The sequence below is a fragment of the Mastacembelus armatus genome, chromosome 20 (assembly GCF_900324485.2).
Source record: "Mastacembelus armatus chromosome 20, fMasArm1.2, whole genome shotgun sequence".
Classification (NCBI taxonomy): Eukaryota; Metazoa; Chordata; class Actinopteri; order Synbranchiformes; family Mastacembelidae; genus Mastacembelus; species Mastacembelus armatus.
In genome coordinates, this window is record NC_046652.1 from 7,185,114 (window position 1) to 7,195,159 (window position 10,046).

The window sequence follows — 10,046 nt, forward strand, 5'->3', positions numbered from 1 at the left end:
CAAGTATATTTGCTCAAATACTCAGATCTTCCTGGGATACTGGATACTTACCACCTATATGCAAATCTACCTTTGTTGTGTAGTGTTGTAATCAAGGAGGGTAAATGTGATTAGTCATTATCATAATTCCTAATAAAAAATAATTTAGATAATTCAAAATAATGTTTTCTGAAATATATTCATTCTATCTCCCTTTGATATTTATGTTTTGCTTTGTCTGATTATTGAAGACCTTGTTTGTGAAACTAATTAAAAGATAATTCTGTTCAGCATCTGAATTTCTCTTCACTGATTAATAAAGTTTATCTCACCTCATCATCTCATCAGTTTGTGGTAAACAACATGGGGGCAGATTACACAATGCATAAAACGATCAGGAATGACACTGTAAAGATACAATTATAGTTGCAACTGACAATATACCATTTTATTTAGACCTTAAGGAAATCTAGTTCTCTTATATATGTACAGAATATATAAAAGAACAATAACCACAGTGAGTCAAATGCACTGTTAGCATTGGTTGGTTACAATACAGTGTTCCTGCTAAGCCATGATCCCTTTGATAAGAAGCAGACTTAACCATCAGTTGTGGTGTTATGGCTCTCACTGATTTTGCTCTTAACACCAGAACTTATTTTGAAACCTCCAGAGGGCACTGCAAAATGAAACACATACTGTGTGTAATGCCGTGGTAAAGAGATAACAGATATTCTTTGGTGGAAAAGCATATCTCACATAACTAAACTGACCATTTCTCATCCCTCAATAGCTACTGTTCTCATGGGGAAAATTAGCTATTTAGTTTGGGTCTTTACATTTCAAGAATTTTAACTTTTTCCACACCTTAAATTCCTGCAGAAATTAGGGGTGATTGGTCAGACATGCCTGGATAGCCTTGGTCACCAGCCACAAATCATTTGTCAGAGTCAGGCCTGTCTTTCTGAGGTGTGCAGCAGTATTTTCTGATCAGTCATTTGATACACCTCTGCCACAAGTATCTCGTTCTACTAGGCATCACATTTTCAAGAATTTGGGTGCAAGGCAAATTGTCCAGATGGCTCTAACTCAGCAGCATCCATATTAGCTATGAGAAAGTCCTGGTTCCGTTCTGAGTTACCATTTACCTGGAGCGGCAGGGCACTTCTCTTTTGATTTCTACCCAGTTACTCTGATCTGTCAAGCAGAAAAATAACCAGAGGCTACTTCAAAGGCCAGGTCTCCCCCTCACAGCTGCTGAGTCCAAAATGCTACTGCCTTCGTGCGAGGAGCCAAAGCTAAAAGACGTCTTTATATGAAAATTGGTTTCATTAGGATCACTCGAATACTTTGAGGGTCAGGAGAAAAAAAATAAAACACATGTTGACATGCACAAACGTCTGCACTCACTTATATATCACCCTAAATACTTTTAACAGTGCTTTTAAGACTGGGCTTTTTCCTTTTCGTAAGATTTCACTCAAAGGATGGAATGCAGGTACTCACAAATAAACTGTACAAGTCTTATACTATAAATGTTGGGCTGTTGAATTAGTTTTGTTAGACTAGACTGGCCTGTTTTCATATTGGTGAGATCACTTAAGAGATCATTTAAAGTGTATAAACGGAAACAGAAAGCATTTATGTTTTCCTAATGTAATGGTACCTACACTACAGTGAATGGCAAAAACAGAAAGTGGCAAAAATACAAATGATCCTGTAACTAGAATCATTAATAATGCTCTACTTAACTTACAGGGGAACATGCTTCCTGAAATAGAAACAACACGACCAAACCAATTTAAGGTCAAACTGAAATAAAGTTTTAAAAAAAGATGCGTTCTAACACAAGGACACGATACGGGGAAGAGATAAGTCAAAGAAACTCAAAGTTGCAACTAAATTTAAAAAGCTCTTAACTTCTGCCTCAAATGTCAAAACATTTGAGGCTGGAATGTGAAATTATGGATCAAATGCTAATTCACAACCTTCAGATTGGCCTGGAAAAAAATTCTAGTTGTTTTTTCTAGCTGAAATAACACAACCAAATCCTGCCTAGGCAAGTGATAGCACAGCATGGAAATTATTAAACATTATATGTAAGAGCAAATGAAATAACTCCAACCAAGAGGCATTTTATCACATTCGAGGCACAGGAGCTAATGTGGTTATTCTCTTCCAAGCTTAGGAGGGTGTAACCTGATCTCATCAAATAATTTCTTATCTGGCTGAGGATCAAACCCTCAGGAGTGTGCTGTAATTTCTTACCATGGCTTTGACAAGTAACATTGTGGTGTGGTTTGGTCCATTTCTATAAAGTGGTACAACTCTTATAGGCCTACTATACACTATACAGGACCAAGCTATAAGGTTGCATAGACTGAGTGGGAACTGATGGGATGTTTTAGCACTACATGCAGTGACGTCTTAGGTAATCTGACCACTATCATGTTCAAGCTCTTTTCCACCAGGTTGTGGTTAGATCTGTTGTCATCAAAAGCATACAGCAAGAATGATATTCACCTCGCAGACAATAGGTTACACTTGGGCTACCACTCCATCATACTTCATTGAGCTCCGTGTGGCTTCGTTTTCAGAAGTGAAGACATTAAAGTCATCTGTCTGGGTTTCCACGGATGCATTTTGGAGGATTATGAGTTTGTCTCATGTTACCTGGTTCTGCAGAAGCTGACCTGAGTGGGACCTGCAGATTAAGGAACCATCTGCAGGCTGCAACCTGAGCTCAGGAGAGAAGGAACAACAGTGCCTGGCCAGGACAACACGTTTACTTATTTACAAAGATTCGCACGCACATACATCCACTGGAGCCCATGCTGGTACTCTAAAACACTATAACTGAACTATAACTATAAAAATAGAATCCCATTAAAAATTGTAATACACATCTGCCACTTCCTTGGCACACAACCACTCAGCCACACAAACCACAGGGCTGTGACAGAGCTGTGTAATGTAATCAGTCTGTCCAGACACAGACAAATGAATTCACTGGCTCACAGACTGTTTGACTGTGTAAAGCCAAAGGGTGTTCATATTATTGTATTTGATCTAAATCAGAAAATCACCTGATTCTCATATTCCACCTTTCCATCAGTTTCTCACAAGAATTCTCTAATGGTATTACCTCATAGACATGGCAGGGTTACTCTTTTCTTCTCACCCTTAGTAAGAAAGGACAGCTGTCAAAGTTAAGCCAAGCTATCTTGGGGCAAAGAAATTCCCCTTTAAAGACACGAGCTAATGAAGAAAAAATAAGTTCAAAGTTGCACTTCGAAAAAAAAAAAAAGGTAGGCTTTAGTCCAGCAAAGGATTTAGGAACATTTAGTTCTCACTAACCCATGTCCTATTTGAAGAGGCCCAATCCATATTTCATAACAAAAGGATGCTGACCTATCAGTGTAGATTTTTTCATTGATGCGACTGAGATTTTCCAACACAACAATAAATATAGTACCACATCCATCCATGTTACAATTAAGGGGTAAGCACAGGAGGAAAATGGGAATAAGAACCAAACATAGTTTAACTGCATCTATGTATGTAGGAGATTTAGGCAGTGGAAGATTCATCTTTAATGAATCACATCAGGATTTTTGCACTCCCTACAGTTTTTGACAGCTATTCCACAATCCAAGTTTGACTTTAATTTGTATCGTTCTTTGGAAGTCATGTGGTTCAGTTATGCTGCAGCAACTCCCTTCTAAATGTTTCATCCATTCAAAAGACTGCCCTAGGTCCCTGTATCCCTCCAAAATACCACACGAGAGGGCAAAGCCTGGTTTTCATCTGAGAGAAACATCTTGAGAAAACAATAATGACTCTTAATGTCATCCTCAGGATCCCTATCCTGTTAGCACAGACTGTTAGACCAGTTTACAGAAATGAGTCTAATTTTACAAAGAACTTTAAAACGTTTAGAAAGTCCCCTTCCCTACAGCAAATGCCAAATCCAATAACCAGTTACTTAATGATCATATACAGAAAATACAAACTGTGTCACTGCATGGCAAGGAATACCTCTGATATGAAAGCAAAGGAAGGATTGCACAAAATGGACACAGTGTGTCATAACCACACTGAAACCATTAAAATAGTTGCTTTATAGAAATCACCATCATACGTTTCCTTCACACCAGTGCTCTCTCTGTCTCATGTTTAAGCAGTGAGGCTCCTCTCCAGAATCTGCACATCCATCTGCAGCCCACATAGGGCAGACAACCTCATAGCGAGAGCCATAGACTTGTCTCCATGTAGTCCGAAGTCACTGGACTCCATCTTGCCTATAAAGTGCCCGTACTAATGACAGCCAATACGCCACACATTGCTATAAGCACAGGCCTCACAGCTGCTGCACTCAAACAAGCTCAACAAAAACATGAGATCAGCATACCATCTGCTAGTTATGTCTCGTCCAGATCATTAATCAAACTCCTAATGATTGCATTGATGTTGTAGATGGATGCTGAAGGTATTGTTCCCACCATTAGGAGCGCAGGGGCAAACATTGTTTTATATATGACATCACTGTGCAAAAAGATTTAAACTTAAGTGAGTCTGGTGAAGTGAGACGTTATTATCAAAGAATGCTTAAATGTACAAATTGGTTGATTTTAGGGGTTAGTATCAATTAAAACATCAAGTATTTAGAAAAAACTACAGTAATGACATTGACATGAATTTAATTCCACACACTTCAGGATTCAGGTGACACTGAATTGGTACAAGTAGAGGGCAAGGCAGTGAAAACATGTCCAACATTAACAGTTATGCATGCTCACAGTATAACGGGTATATAAGTATTCAGTATTCATTTCACATTACCATATGCTAATACCATGACAAAAGACCAACACCCCAAACATTGCAGTGGTCACTCATGCACCTATACAAAATTACCACACATGGGATTCTTTTGTACAGTAAGATGAATTAGCCTTATTCTGATACAAAGCATCATTAATGCACAGCAAGTTCAGGAGTTAAAATATAAATGTAAATACATCCTAATGGAAAAGCTCATACACCCCAAAGATTAGATGGTTGTTGCTCCTAGTAGGGGTTAGATATAGACCACCAGCATATACGACACCAAAATATAAACACATGACAGTTTTTTTCCCCACAAATAACCTCTTGTCAAAAGTTATAAATCAATAACTAACTCTGGTCCATCTGCCTCTTTAAGCATACCATCCACAAATAATGAAGTATGACCACCCAGTAACTACACCATAGTAGGTCTGAAAGTGTATGCAGTCCCTAAGACTCAATCAACAACTCAGGATCCGTTTCTAGATTTGCAGCAAATTTCCTTAATGTTTCTGATTTGACTTGTATGATTTTTCCAAATGCATGTGTTTTTGGATTCTCAGCTCATGTCAATAATGTTTGTGCTTCAACTTTTTTTGTGCTTTGTCCCTAGTGGCCACCACAGAAGCTTTTCACATACAGTATAATGCAGCTATTGACAGCACATACTAGGAGAATCACTCATAGGAAATAATTATTGCAGACTGATTTTCAATATTTCTGCTTTTGCTAAACTGAACTTGTTTCATGACAATTAAATATATATTTACATTTACATTTTGACCACTATTTGCCAAACATTTGCTCACAGTATTTATTAAACTCAAAGCCTGTGTTGAGAACAGCCTCAATGAAAAACACCTGTTAATACAGGTTTGAAACAAGACTGTCAAATGGGTGTGAAGAGCATGCTCCTCAGAAGTGTAGTGCAAACAAAACTACTTCTCTTAGAAATGTGAAACGATCATTTTCCTTCTCCCAGCTTTTAATATAAGCTGCAGAAACATCTGGATTCCTCACCTGTCCATAAACAGATATGAACAAAGTGACTCAGCTCTGTTTGGCGTGATGATGGTGAGGCTGAATTTTGAAAAGTACAGATTATTATTACCAGGAGTAATGAATAACAGAGGATGAATTTCTGTTTTTATAAACAATCCTCTAACAGGCTTTCCAAAACTGCCTGCCAAGACCCATTTACCAGATTAGTCCCTTAAGTGGTTGCATTGTAGTGGTCACTTGATCCACATAAATTATAAACAAAGGCAAATTCGAAACAGCATTGTGTGAACCCTAGGCTTGGAGAAAACTAAGCTAGGCAAATTAATGGTTGCATTACACAACTACAACTGAAGATATAAATAACGACAAAATAAATACTGGTTTCTGTTGAATATGAAATCAGTATTGCATGTAAGTCAAGAAATTATGTTGCACATCAAGAAATTTCACGTTATTCAAATACTTTACTATCTTAGGTACAACAGGTAGAACTGAAATAGGCCTGTAACTGGCAATATTAGATAAGTCACCTGTCTTAATGCCCATTTTAAAGCAGTCTTTGGAGAAGTGTCACTTTTTCATAAGACACCATATTTGATCATTAATCCAAGCTAGACTATTCTTTCTGCAGTTATTTCTCATATATTTATTCTTTATGTTTATTTTATTTACTGTATAAGGAATTTGATAAGCTGTTAGCTGATAAACAATTTGTTATAATTCTCCTGTACATGTGTTTTAGCTTGTTTACATCATGTTAGGATCTTATAAACCTAGCTGTCAGGAAATTAATTGTTCTTGTGACGCTTTTCTTGTTTATTAGTGAAGATAAGATGCATTTGTCATATGGGACCCTCAAAGAAAACTTGACTGTGTTATTTTGACCAATTTTATTTTATGAACTAACCAACCAATGTTGAAATCACCAAAGATAATGGATATGGTCTATATATACCAACATTAGTAAAAGACAGATCACCCTATAATGATTCATGGTTTGAAATGAATGCAGTTCATAACTTTTTCACAATAATCCAACACACACAGTCTGGTTACCACTCTCCCCCACTACCCATCCACCAGTGACAACAGGGTCTGCATCATGACACAATGGAGAAGCCATTGGGCCCCCCCACCTAGCCCCATACTTAATACCAGGTCATTCAGGGCAACTCCAGCTATTGACCAGACCCTTGGCAGTGAATTCAAGGCAGCACCAGACACTACACCAGGACCAGATGTAGGCCAGCACCAAGCCCTGGAACAGGCTTTGATGACCCAGTGATGATTTTCTATGAAAAGTGAAATCTCCAAAGCTACTGAATGGACTGCCATGAGTTAAATTTTATAATTTTTTAGGAATAGTTACAATAACCTGTGATACCTTGACTTTTTTGTCTAGCACCATCATCTGGTCAAATCTTTGGTTTATCCAATATTTAGATTTAAGACAAAATGGCTAAGTAATGATATTATCATCAGCCACAGCAATCAAACCTGAATCCCACACTATAAATATCTTTTATCAGGACTTGCTGAGGTTAGTGTGTTTTCTCTAGGAAATGACTCTTAAATTAGGGGAGCTCCCATGCTGGCTGTGAGAGAGCCAGCCAAGCATACAAAGGATCCCTGATTAGTGTAGCAGGAAGAATGTCCAGACAGGCCAAGGCTGCAGGACCCATTTAGGACCATCACTGACTTGAAAGAAGAAAAGAAAACATATTGATCATGTAGTACAGGCTGGATCATTCTTAATAGCAGGGAATCAGCTACTACTGAAATAGACAAACACCTAAAATTTATATTTGTTAAAAGGGTATTTAAAAACAATCTAACATTTAAAAATCTGTTAATATAACAATTTCAGTTTATATATGGTTTTAGCCATGTAAGATTTTATCTGGTTGCAAAAAAGTAAAAATTAATATTGGCAGAAAATAATGAAAATACAAAACACTTGCTATTTACAACTTCTCAAACATGAGCATCAGCTTATTTCCTTTTAGATATAATTAATAATTGTTGGGGTTTTGACTTCTGGTAAAATTAGAAATATGTAAAAAGGTTAACTTCTTTTTCACTTCTAGCTTTAAAACACAGGAGCATAAGAATCATCTATTTTCTGCCTATATTGCACAAGTGAAAGTCATTTGTCCCTAAACCACAATGACAATTTGAATCAGAGTCCAGCTCCTTTTTCCCCATCAAGCACAGGAAGACATACCTATTGAGGAGAATCTGTGCTCAGGAGATGAGGGCCAGAAACCTTTATATAAAAGCTGTAAAAACAAAGTCTGCTGATGAATTATAGTAGCACTCAGGTTCTGGACTTATTTTAGTGTTTTAAAAGGCTGTCTATCGAGGAAATGATATGGTGGTGTTTATCTTAGTGTTCACCCTCAGCATATTTTAGTGAGTGATGATAGCATCAAATTCTGAGAAGACATTTTGCAAAACTGCAACATTTTGTTTGAACCCTGTACTGTTCATTTTAAATCTAAGCATATGCACGGTCACATAGGCAGCTCCTTCAAACTCACTATACTCTGAGCACACACACAAGGTATTAAAGCACCTTTTTATTTTTTATTAATTTCAATGCATAGTAATTCATATTTGCTTATCATTGTGAAATTAAGAAATGTGGGTGATGCTAGGGTGATGGGTGTGAGTAAAACAGGGGAGATGGTGATTAGTCTCAGCTCTGTGGGGGACAAAATCCCCTAATTATTCATTATCAGTCTGTCATGCAGGTTACATGCAGGACTGTCTGGTGTTCACTAGAAATAGTGCTTGGAGTTCTGTCCAAAGAGTTCAGTTTATGTCTCATTAGACTTCTTTATGCTCCCAGAGTATTTTACATACTATTTGGCAAATTCCAAGTGGACTACCATATCACTTTTACTCAAAGTGGCTTTTCTCTAGCAGCTCTCTCCCACAAAGAGTTGCTGAGAGAGTTGTTCTTGTGACTTCTGCCATCTCTGCAGAGAACATCTTTAGCAACCACTTGGTCCATATCAAATGCTAACTCCAGAAAGAGTCCTAGTGTTGCCAAACTAATTTTATTTCACAATTATTGGGAGCACTATGCTCCTGGGAACACTCAAAGCCTTAGAAATGGTTTATACACTTGTCCTGATTTATGTCTTGCCTCAAGTTTATTATTCAGGTTTACAGTTCACTGGACTGCATGGCCTGGTTATTTCCAGAGATGTACTGTGAATTATACATATAGCATGTGTTATCATTTATGTATTCTAAAATGCAATTCCCATACAAAGCAAACATTATTCCCCATATAGATACATTACAAGCCATTGGTGGCTGAGTGGTTAGAGTGCCTCACAGCAAGAAGGTTGTGGGTTCGTAACCCGGCCTTTCTGTGTGGAGTTTGCATGTTCTCCCTGTGCTTGTGTGGGTTTTCTCCAGGTACTCTGGTTTCCTCCCACAGTCCAAAAACATGTATGTCAGGTTGATTGGTGACTCTAAATTGCCCATAGGAGTGAGTGTGAGTGTGTGAGGTTGTTTGTCTCTATGTGGCCCTGTGATGGACTGGTGACCTGTCCAGGGTGGACCCCTGCCTTTCACCCAAAGAGAGCTGGGATAGGCTCCAGCAGATCCCTGTGAACCTGGTTAGGAATAAGCGGGTATAGATAATGGATGGATGGACAAGCCATTGTTGTGACAGCAAACAGTTTAAGCAAAAGACCTGCCTCAGTGGCACAACTTCAGAGAGACAAGCAGCAGAAAACACTTGGAAGCTACAAGGCATCTAGACTTAGAACCAATGGGCTAATAAAGGTTATTCAGTTATTTCTTGAACAGGGAAGACATGTACAAGAGGAAATGACAGGGACTCCAATACCTGCAGGCACCTCCTGATCTTATCAGCAGGTCATTACCTAACAAATATAACAAGTCACACGGCCAATAGACACATTCACTTAGACCTGGGTCTTCTTTTAAACATACGTACAGTACAGATTGAAGGTTTGGAGGATTTCATAAATTACACCAGGTCATTTAATATGACTACATCATGGCACATTGCCTCTCGTCTAGTTTCACCTGTGTTCCGCAGCACAAACAGCAGTTGTGTGAACTTGTGGCAGCTTAATGCGTTATAAAGAATACAGGTATTTTCCACACACTTTACTAGCTTAGGTTAATTAAAAAGTTTAATGGACAGTCTGTAGTCGTGAATGGACAAACATGATTAAAATATAACACAGAAA